General features: G+C 46.1%; 1 protein-coding gene and 1 long non-coding RNA gene across 3 annotated transcripts in view; both read right to left on the reverse strand.

The window, feature by feature from the left end:
* Positions 1 to 11,577, reverse strand: part of Cystm1 (cysteine rich transmembrane module containing 1) — a 55,768-nt gene extending 44,191 nt beyond the window's left edge. The window contains exon 1 of one of the 2 annotated variants that reach the window (XM_060377426.1): positions 11,436 to 11,577. The gene's annotated coding sequence lies outside the window, so the exon portion shown is untranslated. Of the gene's footprint in view, positions 1 to 11,078; positions 11,100 to 11,435 lie in introns of those variants that run through there. The other variant, XM_060377425.1, reaches the window with a different exon arrangement.
* A 2,083-nt stretch (positions 11,578 to 13,660) lies between these two features.
* LOC132652136 (uncharacterized) lies at positions 13,661 to 16,312 on the reverse strand. Its single transcript, XR_009589619.1, has 3 exons — positions 15,121 to 16,312; positions 14,207 to 14,420; positions 13,661 to 13,799 (listed from the first exon to the last, which is right to left on the reverse strand). It is a non-coding gene; the product is annotated as an uncharacterized LOC132652136 (long non-coding RNA).
* Between the last annotated feature and the right edge of the window lie 6,617 nt (positions 16,313 to 22,929).

Consider the following 22,929-nt stretch of genomic DNA (forward strand, 5'->3'; position numbering starts at 1 on the left):
AGTTGTTGGTCAAAAGTGTATTCGGCATGCTCCTACATGCTGACGGGAAGATGTGCAAAAGACAGACCACCAGAGTAGCTTTTAATTATAATCGTTCCAAACTGGAAACTATCCAATCACAACAGATTAAATTACGGTATGTGGGCCAAACAACAACACGCTAGCGGTAATAAGTATAGAACTATTACTGCGACAGCACAGGTGGATCCCAGAGACAGGGGAGCAAAGTCAGCTAGAATCCAGCACCACCCCTGGTGTTCTATGATTCTGTTCACCTGGGGAGCAAGAGCAACCAAGACTCAGGACTCTCTGAGACACAGAGGGAGCTTTCAGGAGACAGAAATCATCTGTATCTCGAGGCGGGTCATGTTTGCATAAAAAAACAAATTCACTGAGTTGAGCAGTAAGTCATATTCTACATTGTAAAGCAAACAGATAATACTTAACTATAAGGAAAAAAAGCCTACAAAGGTTTGCTTGGATGCTGAAATCACAGGCAATTTTTTATTATTATTTATACTAAAGGTGGCTGACATTTTTAAGTAAGCTTGGGAAAATGAAGTCGTAATGCTTTCTGATGTGTTCATGCTGTTCGATCCTTTTTAATGACTGCTTCGCCTCTTAAGACTCACAGCCACTTCTGAGAAGCCAATTTTTCTTCCTATTTCCAATCTTCGCCTTATTAACTACCTACTCTGTGTCTCCTCTTTGCTGCTTTTTTTTTTTTTGCTGTAGCTTTTATAGCTGTGACTCTTTTTGTCATAACTGGGAAGATGCTAAGTCAGGGTTAAATACAATTTCTTTCAATTACATTCACACTTCCCACTTTGATTCCTCTTATCGAAGCCTGAAGGCAGGAGACTTCCAGCCTCAGTATCTTTCATGGCAACTTATATAACTGTCTTTCAAGTTAAAACAAAACATGAGAACAGATGTTAACTTAAAGGCATCCATCTCTTTGAGCCGCCCTTGTACAGGACCTTGTAAATAGATTTTTTTTAATATATATATATTCTAGACCCCTCAACTCAATTTTGAGTGTAGATCGCTGAGCTTAAAAAAAAAAAGGCTCTAGAATTATTGGTTCTGTACAATCATCTATCTTCCTGATTTACAGTTTTCACTAAATTAAATGTTCCACTTAATTGTAACTTTGGCTGTCACCTTATACTACTCACACACATCATTTACTCAGTCCATGAAAATGTCCCGGACATCAACTGCAACTCAACTAACTAGTGGTTCCAGGCACTACTGAGATGATGTAAGCAAGAGCCAGTTCCTGTTTAGATGACAAAGACAGACAGCAGCAACTACAGACCAACCTATAAGCTGGGGAACACAGAGTACTATGTGCACAAAAGCAGACAAGTAGACAGGAAGTTCGGTTTCTAAGAGGAGGTGATGATCATTCAAGAGCTAAGCAGACACAGACAAATTTCTCCAATTTCACACATTAGTCAGAGGCAACAACCTGAGGAACATCAAAGGAAAAGAGTACATTTCAGAAACGGATGGGATCACTATGTCAGGCGCCTGCTGTACGGAATGCGGCTAAAGGTGAGACAGTTGCTCAGGGTGCTTTTTTGAATAGTTTTGAAAAGGGATCTTAGAACTTTCTTCACATCTGCTTGCCAGGTACCACCAGCCAACCCAATCACTTACTTATTCAACCACATTATGAAATACCGATTAAACGAACGCCAGGACCAGGCTCTGGAGAAGAGTTCTAACGTTATTTTTTACTTTACCAGTCTTCTCCATTAGTCTATTATTGCATCAGGAAGGAAATCTGGAAGTTTTCTAATTTCAAAGGTACTGTGGTAAGCAGTCCAGCTACTCAGATTGGTCTCTGGAAGTCTGGGGGCTGTATTTCAGAGCTATAGAATGTCACTGAAAATGTGGTACAACCAGAACAACCCTCAGTGAGGAAGTCAGAACAAAACAGTGAATAGCTGGGGGAAATGTCTCATATTCAACCCCAAACTCACAAGAGCAAAGGCATTCAACATGTAGCTCATGTTGGTCTGAAACACGAGCTCCTCCTGCCTCAACCTCCCAAGTGCTGGGATTGCAAGTGTTTGTCACCATGCCCAGCTTGTATTTAAAATTATACCTCAAATGAATTAATGAACATTTTATCTTTTGAACTGGCAGTTCTACCTCTAGTGGTTTCATCTTAAAGATATATACTGCACCAGCAGGCTAAAAAAAAAAAATCTAAAACTTTATTTCATTTTTGTTTTTGTTTTCAAGACAGGGTTTCTCGGTGTGTAGCTGAGAATTCGCTGTCCTGGAATTCACTCTGTAGACCAAGCTGGCCTCGAACTCACAGAGATCTGCCTGCCTCTCTGCCTCCCAGGGCTGGGATTAAAGGTATGTGGCACTACAGCGGGCTAATCTAAAATTTTATGTACATATGCACAGGTTTATTATTGTATATTCATAACAGGTACATAACACATATAAATGATATATAGTATCCCAGAAGTACATCATTATGTGAAGGCAAAATAGCTCCGAAACCATAGATAGAACCAACATTGCTCCCTGAGACCTTTCAAGACAATGGGACAGAAATACATGGACCAATGTGGTTAAACAGCCCCAGCAGCAGCAACAAAGCAAAGCAGCAATGTGCAATATCATGCATTCACTTAGCTATTTGGATTTTAAAAGTTTTAAGCCAGACATTAGTCCCAGTATTTGGGAGGAAGAAGCAAGCGGATCTCTGAGTTTGAAGCCAGCCTGGTCTACAGAGTAAATTTAAATTCCAGGCCAGCCAGCAAAACACAGTGAGGTCTTCACTCAATCAAGTAATCAATCAATAAGTGAATAAAAATTAAATTCTAAACTGGGCGTGGTGGCACATGCCTGTAATCCCAGCACTTGAGGAGGCAGAGGGAGGTGGATCTCTATGAGTTCGAGGCCAGCCTGATCTACACATTGAGTCCAGGACAGCCAAGGCTATACAGCGCAACCCAGTCTGGAAAAAACAAACAAACAAACAATAAAATTAAATTCTATTGGCATGGACTATAATCCTAGCACTTGGGAGGCCTAGACAATAAGATTACACCATCCTGGATTACACAGTAAGTTCAAAGTCACCCAGGCTACCCTGTCTCAAAACAAAAATAAAATTAGACCACAATAAATGGTTATATTAATGAATACAATTATTGAGTACATTGTATACTTATGCTATCCTTTTTTGAGGCAAGGTCTCACTCTGTAGTCCCAGTTGGTCTATATAGACCAAGCTTGTCTTTTGGTTTGGTTTGGTTTGCTTTTGTTTTTTGGGACAGGGACCCACTATGTGGCCTGGCTGTCCTGGAATTCACTTTGTAGACCAGACTGGTTTTCAGCTCACAGAGCTCTGCCTGCCTCTGCCTCCGGAGTGCTGGGATTAAGGCGCGTGCCACCATGCCCAGCCTCTATGGCATATTTAACAGTAAAGGTTCAAATCTCTGCTGGTTATCCTTGACTAAAAGTCACATGGCTTTTTATTTTTTATTTTTATTTTTGGGGGCGGGGGAACCATTCATTTCTTAATGTATTGAGAAGGAACGGATGCTTCTATATGCTTCCAAAGTCAGGGAAAACAGAATTTGTTCCAGAAACCATCTGGGAACACCTGACTCCAAGGCAGGACCCATAATCACACTAGTAGGTTCCCAGACAGCCTCATCACTGGCCTGTTCCAGCATTCACTGTGTTTGGTCCTGTGGCAAAACCCCACAAGTTGTCTGAATGCAAACTCCCTGTGCCTTGAGCTTCCAAAGGCAGTCTCTATGGGAACAGCACAGGCCCTTGCCTGATTAAGAACTGCTGGCAAACACAGCCGCTTCATACTAGGCCTAACTGGCCACTCAGCTCAGGCTTGGATCACTGGCCCGTCACTGCTGCAATCTAAAAGCCTGGCTGCTCCTCAGTAGAAAAGGATGGGCCTCTGAATAACATCCAGTCACAGGACAGCTCTGTAACTCTGGAACTTCAAACAAGTTAGCCTTCAAAGTGAAAACGAAGAGAAAATGAGGCCCAGCAAGAGAAAGGATCAAAAGAGGGGGCAGTAGTGAACAGAAGGGAAGGGAAAGGGGGAAGAAGGCTGTTAACACAGAAAGTGAGTTAGGGAAATGAAAGGAGAGGTTACAGCATAGAAAGCCAGAGAGAAGGGAAGAACTCTGCCCCCTGCCAAGTTGAGAGGACACATTATAAAGGGACAGGGCCATCTCTCCCAACAAGCCTGAGAAAGCCACTTCCCAGGTCAGGTCCCCTACCAGCACAGCCCCTGAAAGGCAGGTTCCACCAGCTTCCCAGAGAATTAGATTAGGCTTTGTGGGAAAGTTGACATCTTGATGGCTCAGTAAAAGGCCCCTACAGCTCAATGTGCTGGCAATTTAACTAAGCACTCCTGATGAACACCCAAACGGTCCTCTTTGCTCCACCATGAAAGCCACTTTTCTAGCCACAGCTCTGTCAACGCAGCAGGCAGCTCCTAATAGACAACAGTAAATTTCAGTTCCCACCTGCAGTTCCACGGATGCCTACCACCCCAGCAGCACTCTCCCATCCCTTCTTCTGTTCTCCTAACATTTTTAAAGGTATAAGCTTATGGATAATAAAGACCAGAAGAAACAAATGCTAAACTTTCCGTCACTATAAACACCCACAAAGAACACTCTACAGGCAAAAAAGACAGGATTCAGTTAGCGGCGCTGACAGGACTAGGAACTAGTAACAAATCAAACCTGCATTGTCCAGGGGCACACTTGCACAGAAAAGACAACTGCATCACAGCATCAACAAAACGAGAGTATTAGATTGGGCTTTGTGGGAAAGCTGACATCAGGTCTAGGATTGAACACAGTGAGCAGCTTCTCTACCTCCCAGGCATCCTTTTGGCAAACCACACCAAAACACAACGGTCAAAATAATAATAATAATAATTAATAATAATAATAATAGGCAGTTTTCTATATTAAACTTCTTTTCTTTTCTTTTTCTTTTTTTTCTTTTTTTTTTTTTTTTTGAGACAGAGTCTTACTTTGTAGCCTAGTCTGGCCTTGAACTTGCAATCCTTTTAACTCAGCTTCCTGAGTGGTAGGTTTGCAGGTGTGTGTTACCATACCTAAGCTACTTACTCTCAGCAACTAGATTCTTTTCTGTGGCTTTCTTAAGTATCAGACTGTAGTGCAAGTTTTAGGACAGGGTTTGAGGATCCACCACTGAAGGCCTGCCTACCCAAACCAGCCTTGCTGCCCCCACCTACTGCCACTGGAAAATTCACCAGGGGTGAGTCAGCGCATTGGGTGAACACGCTTGCACTATGATTTAGAAAACATGAACAATTTTAGCTTATAATATTACGTTTCTATTTGTGACAGTGGATACAGTAGATTTCAACTTAAAGGCAGTGATAGTTTCCCTTGTAAATAAAATTTCAAGTTAAAAATTTTTATTACATTTATTTATTGTGTGTGTGCACACTCCAGGACCCATGTATCATATGGCACACATATAGAAGTCAGAGGATAATTTGTGGGGGTCAGTTCTCTCTACCATGTGAGTGTCCTGGGGTCAAAATTTTCAAGTTTTAAAAAGTGCAATAAGGGAGGGAGGCAAAGACAGACAGATCTCTGTGAGTTCAGGGACAACTTGGTCTACAAAGCAAGTCAGAACATCCAGGGCTCTGGAAAAACAAAAACAACAACAACAAAAAGAGTAAGATGAAAGCTGGGTGGTGATGGTGGAAAACCTTTAATTCCAGAGGTAGGTCATCTGTGAGTTCAAGGCCAGTCTGGTCCACAGAATGAGTTCCAGGATAGCCAAGCCTACACAGAGAAACTTTGTAACTCAAAGGTACAACATTTTGTTTGTCTTTTTTGCAGAGCTTACAATGTTTTCCAAACAATAAACAACAATTACTTTTGATTTATACTTCTTCCAGTCATTTTAGCTTTCTGTCTTAGCTTGCACAAACATTAATTATTTTGGTTAATGTCTGGACCATAGAGACATGGATAGTCCCAAAGCCAAGGTGGTTGTGGCTATTGTAGGGTGAAAAGCTGAGGAGTGTCAAGGCCTACACAAAATAGTTAAAACAAAAATGTTACTTAGTCACTTCAGAGTCACTTTAAAGGAAGTGCTAGGGGGCTGGAGCGATGCCTCAGTAGTTAAGAGCACTGGCTGTTCTTCCAGAGGGCCTAGATTAAAAGAATCCAGAACTCATAAAGTAGCTCACAACAATCTTTAACTCCAGTTCTAGGAGTTCCAATTCTCCTCTGAACTCCATGGGCACATACAGGCAAAACACCCATCACATAAAAAATTTAAAAATAAAAAGTGTTTTTTAAAAACCAGCAAGGAAAGCATGGAGATGGGACCAAAACTATATTTGTGGAACACAAATGAAGTGACAAAAACACTTAAAAGTTTCTCTTTTCCACTTGAAAAAAACTTTGTCCCAATAGTTTTGTGGCCACTGTCAGACACTGAGGATCATCCAGAACAGTACCTCAAGAATCAGCAATGACTGGGACCTGCCATTGGCCTGACAGTGGGCTTTGCTGGAAAGGCCACGTAAAGGACATCTCAGAACAGCTAGGGTGTCCAGGAGGTGACTGTGGGCACCAGGTAAGCATCAAGGATTAGACTTAATGAAGACTTGAGATGGACATGTTCCTACAAATGTCTGCTGCTCACACATCTCCCCAACTGCTCCTGCCTTCAGTCCTGATGCAGAAATGAATGTGGAAAAAAGTCTAAGACATTCTCCTCTCCCTGGATATTTCTGCTCAACTGTTCACTATCCCTGCCTTTCTCTTGCCACTGGGCATGCCTAGACAGTTTTCAAATGTGATATATTTTCTGGCCAATGCTCTTGGGACTAGCTAACAATTCTTAAGCACAAGTCACCGGGGAATTAATGATAGGCATCTCTGAATAAACAAAGCATTTACTCACTAATGAGTACATTCAGGTAAAGCAAACCTTTCTCCCACCATGCCGAACACTCCCTTAAACCACCTAATTAAGAGTTCAGAAAACTACCAATCACTCCTGCTGCCTGCTGCCCAAGGTCAGACTCAAACCATTTGTCTCCCTTGCTTTAGATGTGAGGATGCTACCAGTTGCACAGATGTGGCTATGAAGCCTAAATCAGTACCAGTGTCCCTCTACTTATGAGAGAGTTACATCCTGACAGACCCATCATAAGTCAAAAGCATCATAAATAAAAAATGAAGTTACTAGAGTAAACACCATAGCCTACCTCAGCCTACTTTAAATGTACTTGGAACACTTACCATTAGTAGAGCAGAATCAACCAAAAAGCACATAATATAATGAAAGTATTGAGAGCCAGGTGTGGTGACACATGCCCACAATACTAGCACTCGGGAAGTAGAAGCAGGAAGATCAGATGTTCAAGCCTAGCCTCAGCTACCTGGAAATTTGAAGGCAGTCTGTGCAAGATAAGACCCTGTCATCTTTTAAGATATCGCATTAAGAAAGAAAAGAAGGAAGGAAGGAAGAGGCACATGGGAAGGCAGGTATTGAAAATCTCTTGTAATTTATTGAACATTATACTGGGGGGGGAAACATGATTATATGGGTAAACTTTGTTCCACTGTAAAGTAGGAAAATGTTAACTTGAACCCTGGTAGATCAGAATACCAATATTCCACATTTCCTAAAAACCTCCTGTTGTTGAGCCCTTTTTATACAGTTCTCGAGGTAGCATGAACCTTTTGCCTATGAGGCTGGAGAGTCAACTCATATCTGATGCCCCTGCTTCTACCCTGCTGTTTTTAATTGCCGACTCCTACTTTATAGCCAAGCCAATTAGCTGCCTTGGCCAAATGGGGGTAGCTTTGAGGTCTGGGACACAGCATTCAGCTTAGCTTGAGAAAAACAGGAAGTCTCTTCTGCCTAAACGTCCCTTAGGTAAGAAGAAAGCTTTACTCAGGCAACCAATGCCAGAAGTCCGAGGGCTGATGTCACAGCTCCACAGAGTCCCTGGAACAACAGCAAGTCTGAATCTCTCCATCGCTAGACCCGTGGCTGAGCAAGACAGGAAGTGTCAAAGATGACTATTCCAATCCTCACGAAATTCTGTGAGCAGGAATCCCAACAGAAGAGCTTTAACAACTAACTCCTTAAGGGCTGAGGCGATCTCCAGTAAGTAACAACCTTGCTGTCAAAGGATGTGGGGTAGGGAGCTGCCTGCCCCACAGCCTATGCTGTTACTGACTTACCGCAAGTGCTTGAAAGAATCAGCATATGCTAATAGTGTAAGATAATCAAACATGCATGCTTACCAACACGTGAAATACAAACAGGTGTTTAATCTCGGGCCTCCAGATCTTGATCATAGCCTGATTAGTAACTAATGTTACAGACTGGGGGGGGGGAGGTGTAGCAAAAGGCCTCTAAGTATAAATGGGATGCTAACTTTCACCTCTTTTTTAAAAAATTCCTGTATCTCAAAATACACCACTCATCCAGGAACTAAAATGTCCTGCTTTGTTTGCAGGAGTTCAAATCTCATCTAGCTTCTCATGAATTCTCCTATTTCTGTGAAGAGGGTACAGACCATGACAAGAAGGGAGTGACAAGGATGAAGGGGCTCAACATATAATAAATCTGAGCCTCTCAGCTGAGCTCAAGTCTTTTGGCTTTGTTTTTTGGAGACAGAGTATTACCACCTGGCCCCAGCTTAGTATATAACCCACAACGGCCTGGAACTAGCAATTTCCCTTATCTCTGTCTCTCGAATGCTGGAACTACATCACCACACAATTTTTCCAACTTTAGTGCTGGGATCGACCCCACGTGAGTCACATGTGTGCTTGGCAAGCATTCTGACACTGAGCTACAGCCCCAGTCCTTGGCCCTGTTCCATGTAAGGAAAACCATGTTTCTTGAATGCTAGAAGGCCAGCCCCGGTGTTTATCGCAGCTTGTGTTTAGGAAAACATTTTTTTTTTCTCCTGACGGTGAACTCTTAAGTTCTCTACCAATGAGAAAAACATGTGGGGGTGGCAAGGGTGAATGAAAGTGGAAAATTTCAAAAAAACTTGCAGCCTACTTCACCGTCCTGACAGCTCCCAGTGACTATGTTTGGGAGAGGGAGGATCAGAAAGTCTGTTTCTTTCCAGAGGAGGCAGAATTTGTTTGCCAGCTGAAATATGATTAGAAATCTAGAAAACTGTTAACAGGGGAAACATTGATGTGCCCCAGGGCATCTAATTTTTAACCATTCTCAGGTTCCTGCAGGGCCACTGCAGAACCTCTGTGGTGCCCATCGGTGGTGGTGCTCACTTTAATCCAGCACTCAGGAGGCAGAGGCAGGCAGATCTCTGTGAGTTCCAGGCCAGCCTGGTCTACGAGCAAGTTCCAGGAAAGGCTAACACAGAGAAACTTTGATTTGAAAAACAAACAGAAAAGAACCTCTGTGGCCTTTAGGCACACTACACTTTTGTGGCTGTATCCGTTTTAAAATCACCTCTCCTGACTTCTTTTGTGAAGACTGATTTCACAGAGCTGACTAGAAGTTCATTTTCCCTGTCCCACTCTAGACAGGCTGTCCAGAGTGCTGCACCGGTGTCTACATTTACATGAAAACCAGCTGAGGACACCTTCCTAAGCTCTCAGTAATTCCCTAAACTGCTTACTACTGTACAAAATCCCCAGAGGCTCAATTTTGTTTTCTGAAGCCAAACAACTGCAGTACAAATTGCTGGGATGATTTGGTCACTTTGATTCTTTACAGAAAACAAAAGATTTGATGTTTTAACAGGATCAATATATTTCAGGAATACAAAATATATAAATCACCAAATCATTCCTCTTTTTTTGTTCTTATTTTATGTGTGTTGATGTTTTGTGTGCATGTATGTATGTGTGAGGGTGTTGGATCCCCTGGAACTGGAGTTACAGACAGTTGTGAGCTGTCATGTAGGTGCTGGGAATCGAACCTGGGTCCTCTGGAAGAGCTGCCAGACCTTACCTCTGAGCCATCTCTCCAGCCCCCAAATCATTCCTGTTTTTAAATCCAAAATATATTTTCCCAGTTCCTCAGGAAATCAAGATAAAATAGCTCAGCTAATATTTAAACAAAGCTGGGTGTTTATGGTGTGTGCCCATGGACCTAGTACTTGGAAGGTGGCGACAGGAGGAGGAGGTGTTTAAGGCCTTTCCTCAGCTGTACATGAGCAGAAACCAGACTGGACTACATGACAGACTACCTCAAAATCAAAACAGAACCACACACAAAGTTAAGCAATCTTACTCTGAGAAGTTGGGTAGGAAAGAAAAAAATGAGCTGAATATCTGCCTTGCAATTCACATGGTTTGGAGCTAAATCCCTTTATTAACTTCCCACATGAAAACTCCTGCCAATCAGTTTGGTTTGGGTTTCACCCTAGGGATAGGGTATTTTTGCAAGGCATTCCGAGGTCTCTGAAGGGCAATGTGCTGAGGACAGTCTAGTCTCCATGCAAATCGAAGGAAACACATATCTCTCATCTAGTTATTCTATCCAGTCAAATGGGATCCAAGAAAATAAGACACTGTTGGGTACGGCCCTTCTAGAATAAAAAACAAACAAACAAAAAACTGCCTAAGTGTTACCGGTATGTTGGGGGCCTGAATCCTCACCAAGTCTGTTATAAACATATCAGAGTTAAGGTGGTGTTGCCTCTTTTCCGGAATATCACACACTTCAGCGGCTCTCTATTACGGTGTTCCTCCTCTCCCAACCCAGCCGTCGTCTTAATGGCTCCCCACAGCATAAAATGCCTCAGCTAAACGCCCTTTCCCAACAGGTCCCGACTTAATGCTCCAAACTTTCCATCCCGGACAGCCCCAGCACGCACTCCAGGGAGCGCAAGGCTCGGGTCTCCTTCCCCTCGAGGTCCCCTCCTTCCCTGTCCTCCCACCGGGCTCTCTCCAGCTTCACCTCCTCAACAGGTCCACTCCGACCCCGCGCCTCGGCCAGCGGCCAGGGTGCCCTTGCGCCCTCACCTCCTCCACACCTGCCCCGCGACCCCACACCACCCCTCCTTTGCGGCTCACCCCGAGACAGGGCCCCCACCGCGAAGCCAACTCGACCGCAGCCCGCGCCTCCCGGCCGCAGAAACCGCAGCCCAGGGCGAAGAAAGCCAGCAGCTTCCGGCAGACATCCCCGGAGACAGGGTGGGGCGCGCCCCGCTCCGCTGCGCTCCCCGCACCGCTCCCGGCCCGCCCAGCCCCCTCGCCCAGCCGGGCCCCGCCGACCCCGGGAGAGCCTCGGTCTGCCACGCGGCGCCCGCCGGGCGACGGCAGCAGCGGGGGTCCCGTCTCCCCGGGAGCCGCGCGCCCCCCGCCCGGCGCCCCGCGGGTCCCGCCAGCTCTCCCCGCGCAGCCGCCCCGCTCCGACCCCGCCGCCCTCACCTCTCTGCTCCGCGCGGCGGCCGGTTACTGACCCGGTCTCGACCGAAGAAGACTGGACCCGGCTCCGGGAACAGAGCCGCACCTGCCGCGAGCCACTGAGCCGCAGCAGCGCGCCTGACGTCACCAGCGCCTCAAACGCTGGAAGCCCGGAGTCACCTGATCTCCCTGGCAACGCGCGAGGAGGCGGGACCGAGAGAGGACGCTGTCACAGCGCGAGCACCGCCCCCTCCACTTGGCCGCGGCGCGCTGGGAAGCACAGCCTGTCCACTAGCACCTTGCGGACCCCCCCGCCCCCCGGCTGTCTCTTAAAGTTCCCTCTGCGCCTCTTTGCGGGCACCCCGTACCACGTCGCTAAGGCTGCAGCCTGGGGGAAAGGGCAGGCGCCCCGGGGGGCCAGCTCTGTGCACAACACGAGCCGCTGCTGCCCGGCTGGCCTCGCTGTTGGGTTCATCGGCCCACCTTGGAGCTGCTTGTGAGAGGACAGCCGAGGCTGATGACTAAATTGCGCTCTGGCAACTTCCCATAAACCTTGCTGCAATAGTGTGACCAATGCTTGAGACAAATTGCAAGAAAAGGAAGGGAAGGGCCGGCTTCCAGGCCAGGACCTCCTGGTCCTCAAGGTTCCCCATTCTCACAGGAAGAGAAATCCCTAAAACGCTCCTGGAGGTCTAATTTTTTTTTATTTTGGAAACTGAGCTCTTTGGGGAGCAGTGCTTGAGAGCATATGCAAGCTTAGAATGACTCCCCAAGCCTGCAACAATACCACCAGCAACAAAAGGAGAAAGTGGTCCAAATTCCTCGTGTTGGTGGCTATACTGGTAACTTTGCACCTCAGTCACTATCCAGTCTCTCTGAATAGACTATGAAAACGTAAACAAAAAGGAATGAAAATGAAACACCCCCCCGGGGGGGGGCTCATTTTGAGAGCCTTTCACTTCCATCTTAGTTGTCTCCCACTCCTTGAGCCTCTAAGGAAGGTTTTCTGTCTGTTGTCTCTGCCTTTCCCACAAAAGGATCTTTGACCAAGAAGTTAATTTACAACTAACTTCTACTGAGTATCCTTAGAGGCCAGGCTGATTAAGACATAGCATTGGAAGATTAAAAAATCCATATGAACCTGACCATAGTTCATAACTTTGAATGCCAGCATTCAGGCCGAGTCTGGAAGATCTGAGCCACGGCCAGACTGGATCACACAGTACAACCCTTTCTCAAAACAAACAAACAAAAAATAAAACTACTTGATGCAACTTGATGGGCTGGGTGGATGGGAAGGGAGCGCAGCGGGGAAGGAGGGAGGATATAAAGTGAAAAAAAAAAAAGACTACACACACAGTATGGGCTGTGTCTCATATCTGATGAACTGTTTTATTGTTACAGCATTTTTTTTTTCTCAAGACAGGGTTTCTCTGTAGCCCTGGCTGTCCTGGAACTCACTCTGTAGATCAGGCTGGCCTCAAACTCAGAGATCCGTCTGCCTCTGCCTCCCTAGTGCTGGGATTAAATGCATACACCACCACTGCCCAGCCATTTTTTTCACTTTGTGCATTTTGAAACAGGATCTCATATTTCCCAGGCTGGCTCTGGACTCTGTGTAGCTGAGGATAGCAAATGTCTAATCCTCCTACCTCTACCCTGAGTGCTAGGATTACAAGTGAGTGAAATTGTGCCTGGTTTCATTTGCTGGGCATCAAACCCATGTTGGGCAAGAACCCTACCAGCTAGTACGTCTTTGTTGTTGTTGTTGCTTTTAAAGAACTAGCACACAAACGAAAGAAAGCTGCGGAAAGCAGAAAAGCACCATGGCTTTACTAAGGAAGAGCCAAAGGAGAAAAGAGATTGATTACAGAAGCCCTGGACTATAATTCCAGCATGAAAGAGTGCGAGGTAAGGGACCATAGCAGGTTCAAGATCAGCCTCAGTCCAGGCCAAGAACAGTGAGGAGAAAGATAGTGGGCACAGGGCAGAGGCAGGCAGGCCTGGCATGTCTGGCAGAACTGAGACCTCCAGAGAGAACACAAGCCAGAGCTGGGACGGGAGGAGAGAGCTGGGGCAGAGTGAGGTTTGAGGGATCCTGGAGGCAGGGAAAGAGAGGAGTGGGAAGTGGCTTTGGTAGTGCTGACAGGGAAGACAAGGCGAAGGCATGCTAAGAGCAGCAAAGGAAGGCCGAGAGGCCGCAAGTGTGAGGAAGTCAGAAATGGGTGAGGGAAATGACCACATACCTGCCACAGCTAACATGGCTTCACGGCCAGGTTGACAGAGATGAGCAGCGTTATTCATTAGCCTCTGAGGACTAACGGTCATCCAGGGCACTCCCAAAACTATCTTGGCAATATCATGTGTCTTGAGGCACTCTTTGCAGAGCTGTGAAGGAGAGGGATATGAAGATATGGGTAGATCCAAATCACTACATTCAGACGTTTTTCATCAAGACATATATATTTGGCCTGTCAGTTCTGTTCAACTAAAGAACCCTGACTAATAATACAGGCCTTTTCTTTTTGCCTGGAATATTTCTAGGCCCTTGCTAACATGTCTCCTTGTCTCTACTCTGGTGAGCAAGGTGGAGAAGAGGTGGAAGGTAATTGCCTTGAAAGAGAGAAGAGCCTTTTGGCGTCCGCTTAAGGCTGGGACACATGAGGGCTGCTCTGGGGGAGAAAAGTTGCCAATGCACCTTTTCAATATGGCCTGTGCCTGCTCCCCTTTTTCTGAGATGATAGTGTGATGGTGAAGGTATCATCAAAGGAAAATCAAAACATTCATTACCCTACCTTCATCGCTGATGGAAGGAGTGCTATCACCTGAATAAAAACTCAGGGTTGCTACTGGCAGGTTCCAAGAGCCAATGATATGGCCAGTGAGCACAACCACAGGCCTCTCTTCTCAGATTTGAGCACATTCCAGGACTAAACATTAGGCCTTGTGGAGAAGTTGCTGAACTCTTGTCAGATTTCTTCAGACTAGCAGTGGGTTTTGCTTTTGTTCCTGGAAAAAAAAAATCTGTTAAAGTAGACATCTGGGAAGTCCACTGACCACGAAAGTTGCGATGAGTTTCATCATGCGTTCATCCGTAAGGGTCATCCAAGGCTTACTGTAGGCAGCATCGCACAGTGAGGAGAATCTATGTTCTGTGAATGTGGGCAGGTCTCACTTCTATCAGTAAAATGATGACACCACCTACCTCACAAAGTTGTCATAAACTCTAGGTGACCTCCAGGGCAAAGGCAGCCCAGATTCATAACCTTTTGTTTCTGTGATGCCAGGGGATCAAATTTGGTTCTTCGCACAGGCTGGGCAAGTGATCTATTACTGAACTGCACTCCCAGAACCTTTATACCATTCTAGGAATTACAGTTGTAGTTTGGAGGACAGAATGCTTTGCCTAGCATGCATGAGGCCCAGTATTTGATATCTAGCTCCACAGAAACCAAGCCTGGTGGTATACACCTAGAATCAGTTAGTTAGAATACAGACGCAGAAGGATCTGAAGTCTATCCTAGGCTAGAGAGAATTCAAGGTCAACATTTTTTGAAAAAAGTTAAACAGTGTTTCTTGTTTTAGGGGTGTGGTAAAGTTGGTAGAGTGCTTGCCTGGCATGCATGAAGCTCTGGGTTAGATTCCACAGAAAACTTTACCACATGAACGGTAAATAGTACCACAGAAAACTGGCAGTGGTGGTACATACCCAAGTCCCAGGAAGTAGAAGCAGGAACACAGGGAGTCTTGTCCAAAGTAGTCTTCAGCTACACGGCGAGTTCCAGACCAGCCTGGAATATAAGACCCCCATCTCCGAAGGAGACAGGAGAGAGTTAGTTTCTAATTACCCCGGCTGGGTCTTCCAGACATCCAGTTCCTGGAAGACCAGACAGAATGGGAGTTTGCCAGACCACAGTAAACTGTCATATCCTCCTCGTTCATGCCCCATTTCTGTTGCCCTGGCAAAAGTATACTCTAAGAAACGGAGGGTCAGGTGCTAGAGTGATGGCTCAGAGGTTAAGAGCACGGCCAGAGGACCTGGGTCCAATTCCCAGCACCCACATGGCAGCTCACAGCTGTCTATGACTCCTATTCCAGGGGCTCTAACACCCTCAGACACACATGCAAGCAAAACACCAATGAGCCTGAAATAAAAATAAACAAATTTAAAAAAAAGAAAGAGAGAGTCTAGCTCAAAGCCCTGGTAAAAGTGAACATTCTGGGTCTCAACACATCTGCATCAGGGGCTCAGTGAGGAAAATGATGGAGGAATGAGAAAAGATGGCCTTGAATTACAATGATGTAAGATTAGCCTGATAGTGAATGAAGGAATGGATAAATGACTCAACATATAAGCCATGATAATAAAAGAGGGTTAAGTAGCCATTAAGACCAACCTAAGCAGACTGTGAAAACCAGGAAGTTCTGGAAAAGAGAGAACAGACTGCGGAGTCTTTGAGCTAATGGATTCTTCTGGTAGGCGCACGGGGTGCGGATCTGGAACAGCAGGATTGCAGTGGGACTCTGTGACTTACTGGCCATGTGACCCAGAACAAGTTAACTGCTGTGAAATAGTTCCCTTAGTTGTAAAAATGAAGATAAGATTATTAATTGCTTTACAGCATCCCTGAGGATTGACTGTGAAACCTATGGAATCAAAGCCAGGGGCCCAGGAAGTGTTGGAAGGGCTAAGCAGAAGAGGGCGCCTGGAGTGTGGAAATGAGAAGGAACCACTCTTGAGTGGTTCTTGACTTGGGGCATGGGGATGGAATGCATTGTTTGGTGAAGAGACACTTGGGAGCAGAATTCAGGTTGGGTCTGTAGAACCCTTGCAAAGTTGAAGCCTCAAGGATTCAGGGCTGACCAGCGGCTGGAAGCTAGCACTCCTAAGCAAGCAAGCCTGCCCCCACCCCTGCTGGCCCTGTGTGGGAGATGGAACACACAGCACCCTCAGTGACCCTATTAGTGAATGTCAGGAGGTCCACAAGTCAAACATCTTTGTGGAGCTTACAAGGCCCATGGCAAAGGCTGGAAAAGTTCTTTTCAGTCAAGCACAGAAAAATCTTAAGTTCAGGAGAAATCTACCTGGACCTCATTTCAATTCCACTCTTACCACCCAGGGAGACAAAAGACCAGACACACACAAAACCCAGGGAAGAGTGGCCAGAGTCTCTTACTATGAAGTGAGATTAAAGAAATGAGAAAAAAAAAATCACTTCTAAGCTGGGAACACACACCTGTAAAAGCAGCAGTTGGAGGTGGCGCAGGAGGATCAGAAGTTTAAGGTGTTTAAGGTCAACCTCAGCTACAGAGTTTGAGGGCTAGCCTGGGCTATATATATAGCCTATAACCTGTCTTAATGTGAAAACAAAACAAATTACTGTTTCCTAGTCCAATGCTTTCATGGAATTCAAAGCGCACGTGAAGGAGAGAGACTCAAAGTCACTGCTGGCCTCTGGCTGTACTTTTCACCTGAGCACTGGGTCTCAGTTTTGTGTCTTGCTCCCATCTACATTTTTGAATTCTGATTTGCTAGTCAGAACCGCCTTTGCTGCAAGCGCTGAAGGACTAGTCAAATCACTTTAAGAGGAAGTGATAATGTGTGAGTTCCTGAAACCAAAAGTTCAAATTTTCATCTGCACCAGGTGTATCCAGATCCAGGTGAAACCCGACCACAGGAAGCTCCTCTCTGGTTCCCTCACCATCTCCTCGTTATGTCTTCAGAACTGATCAGGCAGCAGTGCCTCAGTGTCTGTGTACTTTCCTCCAGCTGAAAGTCTCAGCAGACGAAAAAGCTCTCAATAGCACTGGGGAAAGCTCCAGGATGAAATCTTGGCTTTGAATGGTGTATGGAACTGGCTTTCTTCGGAATGTGTGGTTGCTGGCTGGGGTGTGAAGCTTTGGCCAGTCCTGTGTTCTCTGGAGCTAAACTCATTTCTCTTTACATCCCACAGGTGGAAGCCATGGCTTTCCCAAGAAAGTGGAAGTTCAGGAACCTTTCGAAGTAGGAGCTGACCCCTACAGGCCACCTATAGTAAGAGAACATCAGCCTCTTGAAAGTTCTAGAAGGCTTATGTCATAGAATATTCTCTTTTTCCCCCCTTTTGGCGGGGGATGGGGGAGGTTTTTTGTGATTTTTTTTTTAAAGATTTATTTATTTACTATGTATGCAATGTTCTGTCTGCTGAGGGAACCAGATCTCATTATAGACGGTTGTGAGCCACCATGTGGTTGCTGAAAATTGAACTCAGGGAACCTCATTCTGGAAGAGCAGCCCGTGCTCTTAACCTCTGAGCTATCTCTCCAGCACCCACACACACATCCGGAGGAGACAGGGGGCAGTTTTTCGAGACAGGGTTTCTCTGTGTAGCCTTAGCTATCCTGGACTCACTTTGTAGACCAGGCTGGCCTCAAACTCACAGAGATCCGGCTGCCTCTGCCTCACCAAGTGCTGGGATTACAGGCATGTGCCACCTCCCCCGGCTGTCATAGAATATTTGAGTAGGCTTGAATTCACTTGAAAATCACCCACTTTCTCTGGTGTTCCAGCAACGGAACATCCAAAGGGGAGGCAACTCCAGAACTGAAGAGCCGAGCCACAGCCTGGAGAGATGGCTCAGCGGTTGAGAGCACTGTCTGCTCTTCCAGAGGTCCTAACTTCAATTCCCAGCAACCACGTGGTGGCTCACAACCACCTATAAAGGGATCTGATGCTCTCTTCTGCCATGTAGGCATAGATGCAGACAAATAGAGTGTTCATATGTATAAATAAATAAATATTGAAAAAAAAAAAAAAAAGAGCCGAGCCACTGAGAGCAATGGACTGGCCTTTGGTTTTACGGAAATGCACACTTCCCGGAAAGCACGGCTTCTGAAGAAGGTGCTTCAAGGTGCACTTAATACCCTAAGTATGTTTGTGCAGCATCTGGGGCTCTCAAGGGGCAGCACAAAAAAACGTATGCATTTCTAACTGTACCTCTGTGAAGCGTTGATTCCTGACATGGCCGGCCATCTGATAGGGATCTTAGAAAGCCAGGCCTGGAGAAGAGCACATTTTCTCCCTGGGCTGGGTCCCAGTGGACTATAACAAAGTCCCAACAACTCAGAAACAAGAATCTTCCTGCTTTTTAATCTTTTAAAGAAGAAGAAGAAGAAAAGCCAGAACATATAATTTGGAAATAATAAACACATCAGTTCTTTTGCATTTCAATAAAAAAATAAGCCAAGGATAATTTAGTATGTGACACAAGAAGAGTGAAGTCAGGGAGACATTTAACCTACATATTCAACACATTTGCTGAGTAATAACCATGCGCCAGGGGTTATTTCAGGCTCTGGAGATGTAGCAAGAAAATATTTCAGCCAGGTGCAGTGACCAAAATGTGATGTCAGCACTGGGGAAGTGGAGACAAAAATTTCAGGAGTTCAAAGCCATTCTTGACTATATGCTGAGTTTGAAACTAGCCTGGGATAAATGTGACCTTGTCTCAGAAGACAGGGAAGCCAATATCTGTTCAGGGGGACATGGAAATTAAATGGCAGGGCTGAGACTGAGATCCATAGACCCATATATGCCTTTAGCTTTCTTCTTGCCTGTGGATTAGGAGGGGAAGGAAAAGAGAGAACAAACTTTATGCAAAGGAAGCAACCACTCCATTCAAGCAGCTTGTCATGGGGAACACGGCCTAGTGTGGCCAGGCTCTCTGACCTGTTACAGTAGTTTTGAGACAAGGTCTCGCTATTTAACGCTAGGGGCTTAGAACTCAATATGTAAACCAGACTGGTCCCAAACATGTTGATCTTCTTGGCTCTGTCTCTCAAGCGCTACCATATCCAACTCAGATTTTGTTCTCTCTCTCTCTCTCTCTCTGTGTGTGTGTGTGTGTGTGTGTGTGTGTGTGTGTGTCTGCTTGCCATGTGGAGGTCAGAGAAAAGCCTCCATTGTTGGTCCTTATCTTCCACCTTGTTTGAGACAGGGGCAGTTGATGTCCACCTGTGCATACCAGGCTAGCTGCCCATGAGCCTTCATTTCTGCCTCCAACCTCACCGTAGTTGTGCCGGAATTAAAGATGTATGCTACTCTGTCCATCTTTATGTGGCTATACAAACTCATACCTTCATGCTTACATAGCACTTTCTTTACCCACTGAGTCATCTCACCAGCTCCCATTCATCTTTCAAAACCCAGAAAACAGTACTTCAATGGAAAAACAAAACAACAACAACGACAAAAATAAACAAAACCAAGTTTCAAAATACTGTAATAGTCAAACAAAATCTGTTGGGCATCATCCTAGCCACAGCTCTGTTCCTCTGTTTGAGGTCACAGTGTGCCCACTGGGTCCCTGGAGAGGCAAGATTCCACACGGAAATCCTGAGCTAAATGTGAGAAGAAACTTGTAAGTCTATCCGTAGTGCTTACAATACCTCTTGGGCTGGTTTTGTTGTTGCTGTTTGTTTGTTTTTCCAGACAGAGTTTCTCTGTAGCCCTGGCTGTCCTAGAACTCACTCTATAGACCAGGCTGTCCTGGAACTCAGAGACCCACCTGTTTCTGTTTCCTGAGTGCTGGAAATAAAGGTGTGCACCACCACCTGGCCTCTTAGGTTGACCTTTAAAAAGACTACGGTGAGAAGGGAAGGCCTTTGGGAAGGGAACAGGGAAGGAGCAGCTGGAGCATTCCAACCCCACGTTGTGGAGGAGGCTGGCCTAAAACCATCTTACACAGGGCTGACAGGCCACGCTTATTTGAAAGGGAAAATTTAACTCTAGGGCGGGCTTCATGTTATATCTGAGGTCCTAATAATGATCATTATGCTGTCAGCACGCAAGACTTGCTTCAAAATAATTCTCCTTGTGCAAGTCACAATCTACCCACTTCTTGGTCCTTCTTTGTTGCCTCTGCCGGGGACCTCCCACACTCGGCAAGCTTTTCATTCTTGCTGGCCCATTTGTCAAGAGATGGTTGCAACAGGGAAAGATATGAAGGGTTTATCCACGGAGCTGGAGCTGGTATCTGGTGGTGCCAACGCCTCTTCCTCTCCTGGCCTTTGGAGAGAAGAGGACAGGTGAGATACAGAATAGCATCTACTACCGATAGAAAAGCGCCGATAGAAAAGGCATGAGGCTGAGTATCTGCAATCCCAGCACCACGGGAGGCTGACGCAGAAGGATCAGGAGTTTATGGAGCAGGAAGATATGGAGTTTAAGGCTGGCTTTGGCTTCATGAGGAGACCCTGCCTCAACAAAACAAAACAAACAAAACCAACACCCTGGTTTGGAGAGATGGCTCAAGGTTTAGGAATACTGGCTGCTCTTTCAGAGGGCCGAGGCTCAGTCACCAGCACCCACACAGCAGCTTACAGCCACCTGTAAGTCTAGTTCCAGGGAATCTGATGCCCCCTTCTGCTCTCTGGGAACTCCTGCACACACAGAATGGACATATATAGAAACAGGCGTACACAGATACTATATGTGTACACACACATACACACACATTTACATCGAGTGTGGTGGTCCATGCCTGCACTCCCAGCTTACCCAACCAAGCCGTCAAGGGCAACCTAGGTTACATAGTTCCACATCTATGTCTCAACCTGAGCTGCAACACTGTCTCAAAAAACAAAAGGACAACAACAAACACCTATACCATCCACGGACTGTAACGCTGCAAAAAAATATTCATTCTTAAGTATAAAGGAATCCCCGTCCTTGGATCTTAACGAGATCAGAAAACCTCTGTTTACTACAAGAATTGTTTCCGAAGGAAATGAGATCTGGCATAGGAAAAAAAAAAATCTCATTTCTATCGGCTCTCAAGATAGTAACTTCATTACCATCTGCCGTGTGTACTTCATCAGAGAAAAACAGCACTGTCGAGGGGGACAGATCTGCTGCCGCTGCCGCTGCTGCTGCCTTCACCACCTCCTAGTGTCGCCTGGATAAATCCCAGGCATGTGGCACCGCTGTGAGATTCTTAGAAGATCCAGGCAAGAGCTGCTGGCTGGAACCTTCTACTTCTGTTTGCACCATGAGGCTTCAGGTTCCTGCTCCTCGGGATCGACTCCTAGGAAGCCACTCAAACCACAGATAAGGAGGACTTGGATACCTTCTGGGAGGCAGGAGCATAGCTCACACCCACACCCACACCTCTTGCTGTGGCTTCTCTTATTCTGGGGGGAGGGAGCACAGTACCACATACAGCTAGAAGTATCCAGGGAGCTGCCATCTCCTACATCCTCACTTTGGGTCCCAGAACTATTAACTGAATCTTTTTGAGCCTCAGTTTCCTCATCTGTTAACTGGGAATAACAAAAGGACCGAGGTTCAGGTTCAACCACCACTGTCCCAGGAACCTTCACCTTCTATTCACACCTTACAAGTTAAAAGGACGCACCACTTAATGGCTGTATCCCTTAGTTTGTTTTTGAACAACTCTCATGTATCCAGGCTGATCTAAAACTCCCGTAAGTATCCAAGAATGACCCTGAACTTCTGATTCTTCTGCCTCTATCTCCCAAGTGCTTCTAGTACGGGAATGTGCGACCACGATCAGTTTATACAGCGCTGGAAATCAAATCCCTGCAAGATGATCAGGAGCCATTATGATGTGGGATGGCCAGAGTCAGTCACTTGGAACTCTTTGGCTGCAGAGGCAGAGACAGAAGCGGCCACCTTGTTCACATCACATCCAGGGCCTTACATAGGCGGCCTTTACCTGGCTCTCTGGTCACTTTAGCCTTGATCCAGGCGAGAGTGTACCCAGTCTGGGCCCCACTCCAGGCGCCTGAGGAGGCTGAATTGACACCCATAAGGTATGGAGTCCACCGGTGTCAGAGTAAGCATGAGCCACCACACCTGGCTGGGTTGCTTGCTTTTGTCTTCCCGAGGCAGAACTTACGTGTTCGGTAAATTGCACCCCTTTAAAGGTTAAGTGGACTTTGACAAATCCTCTGTATCTATCATACCACTCAAGTACTATTTCCAGAGCCTGCCAAATTTCCTGCACGTTTTACGTATGCAAATTCTTGGGTTCCATCCAAAGCCCCCAAATCTGGAGTTTGGCGCCTAAGGATGTTCCAGTGTGACGACCCTCCTCAGGAGCAGGTGCACATGAACTTTGGCAGTTATACCCTCTGGGCCCTCAAACTCTGCAGCTCTTTTCCCCAACCTAGATGGGCTGACCGATGAATGGATGAATGGCAGCCTGTCATGTCTGCAGGCCCTGCCTCCGCCCCATTCAGGCCTTCTCCGTTACCCCACACTGCACCTTCGTACCTGCTCCCTGCCAGCCTAGGCTGGAGAGGTTGCTTGAAATACAACCTCACTCTGACACTTAGGGTTCTCCAGCAGGGTCTGTGCCCTGCAGGATCTAGAGAGATCAAAGCTTCCTGTCTCCTGCAGGAAGCACTTCAGTAATACAACACGTGAGGTCTCTGAATGGTCCAGGTGGCCTCATGCCTCTTAGACACAGTACCCCCACCCCCATTGGAATGACCCACCCCTCTGCCAGTCTCCTGT

The sequence above is a fragment of the Meriones unguiculatus genome, chromosome 2 (genome assembly GCF_030254825.1).
Source record: "Meriones unguiculatus strain TT.TT164.6M chromosome 2, Bangor_MerUng_6.1, whole genome shotgun sequence".
NCBI classification, from domain to species: Eukaryota; Metazoa; Chordata; class Mammalia; order Rodentia; family Muridae; genus Meriones; species Meriones unguiculatus.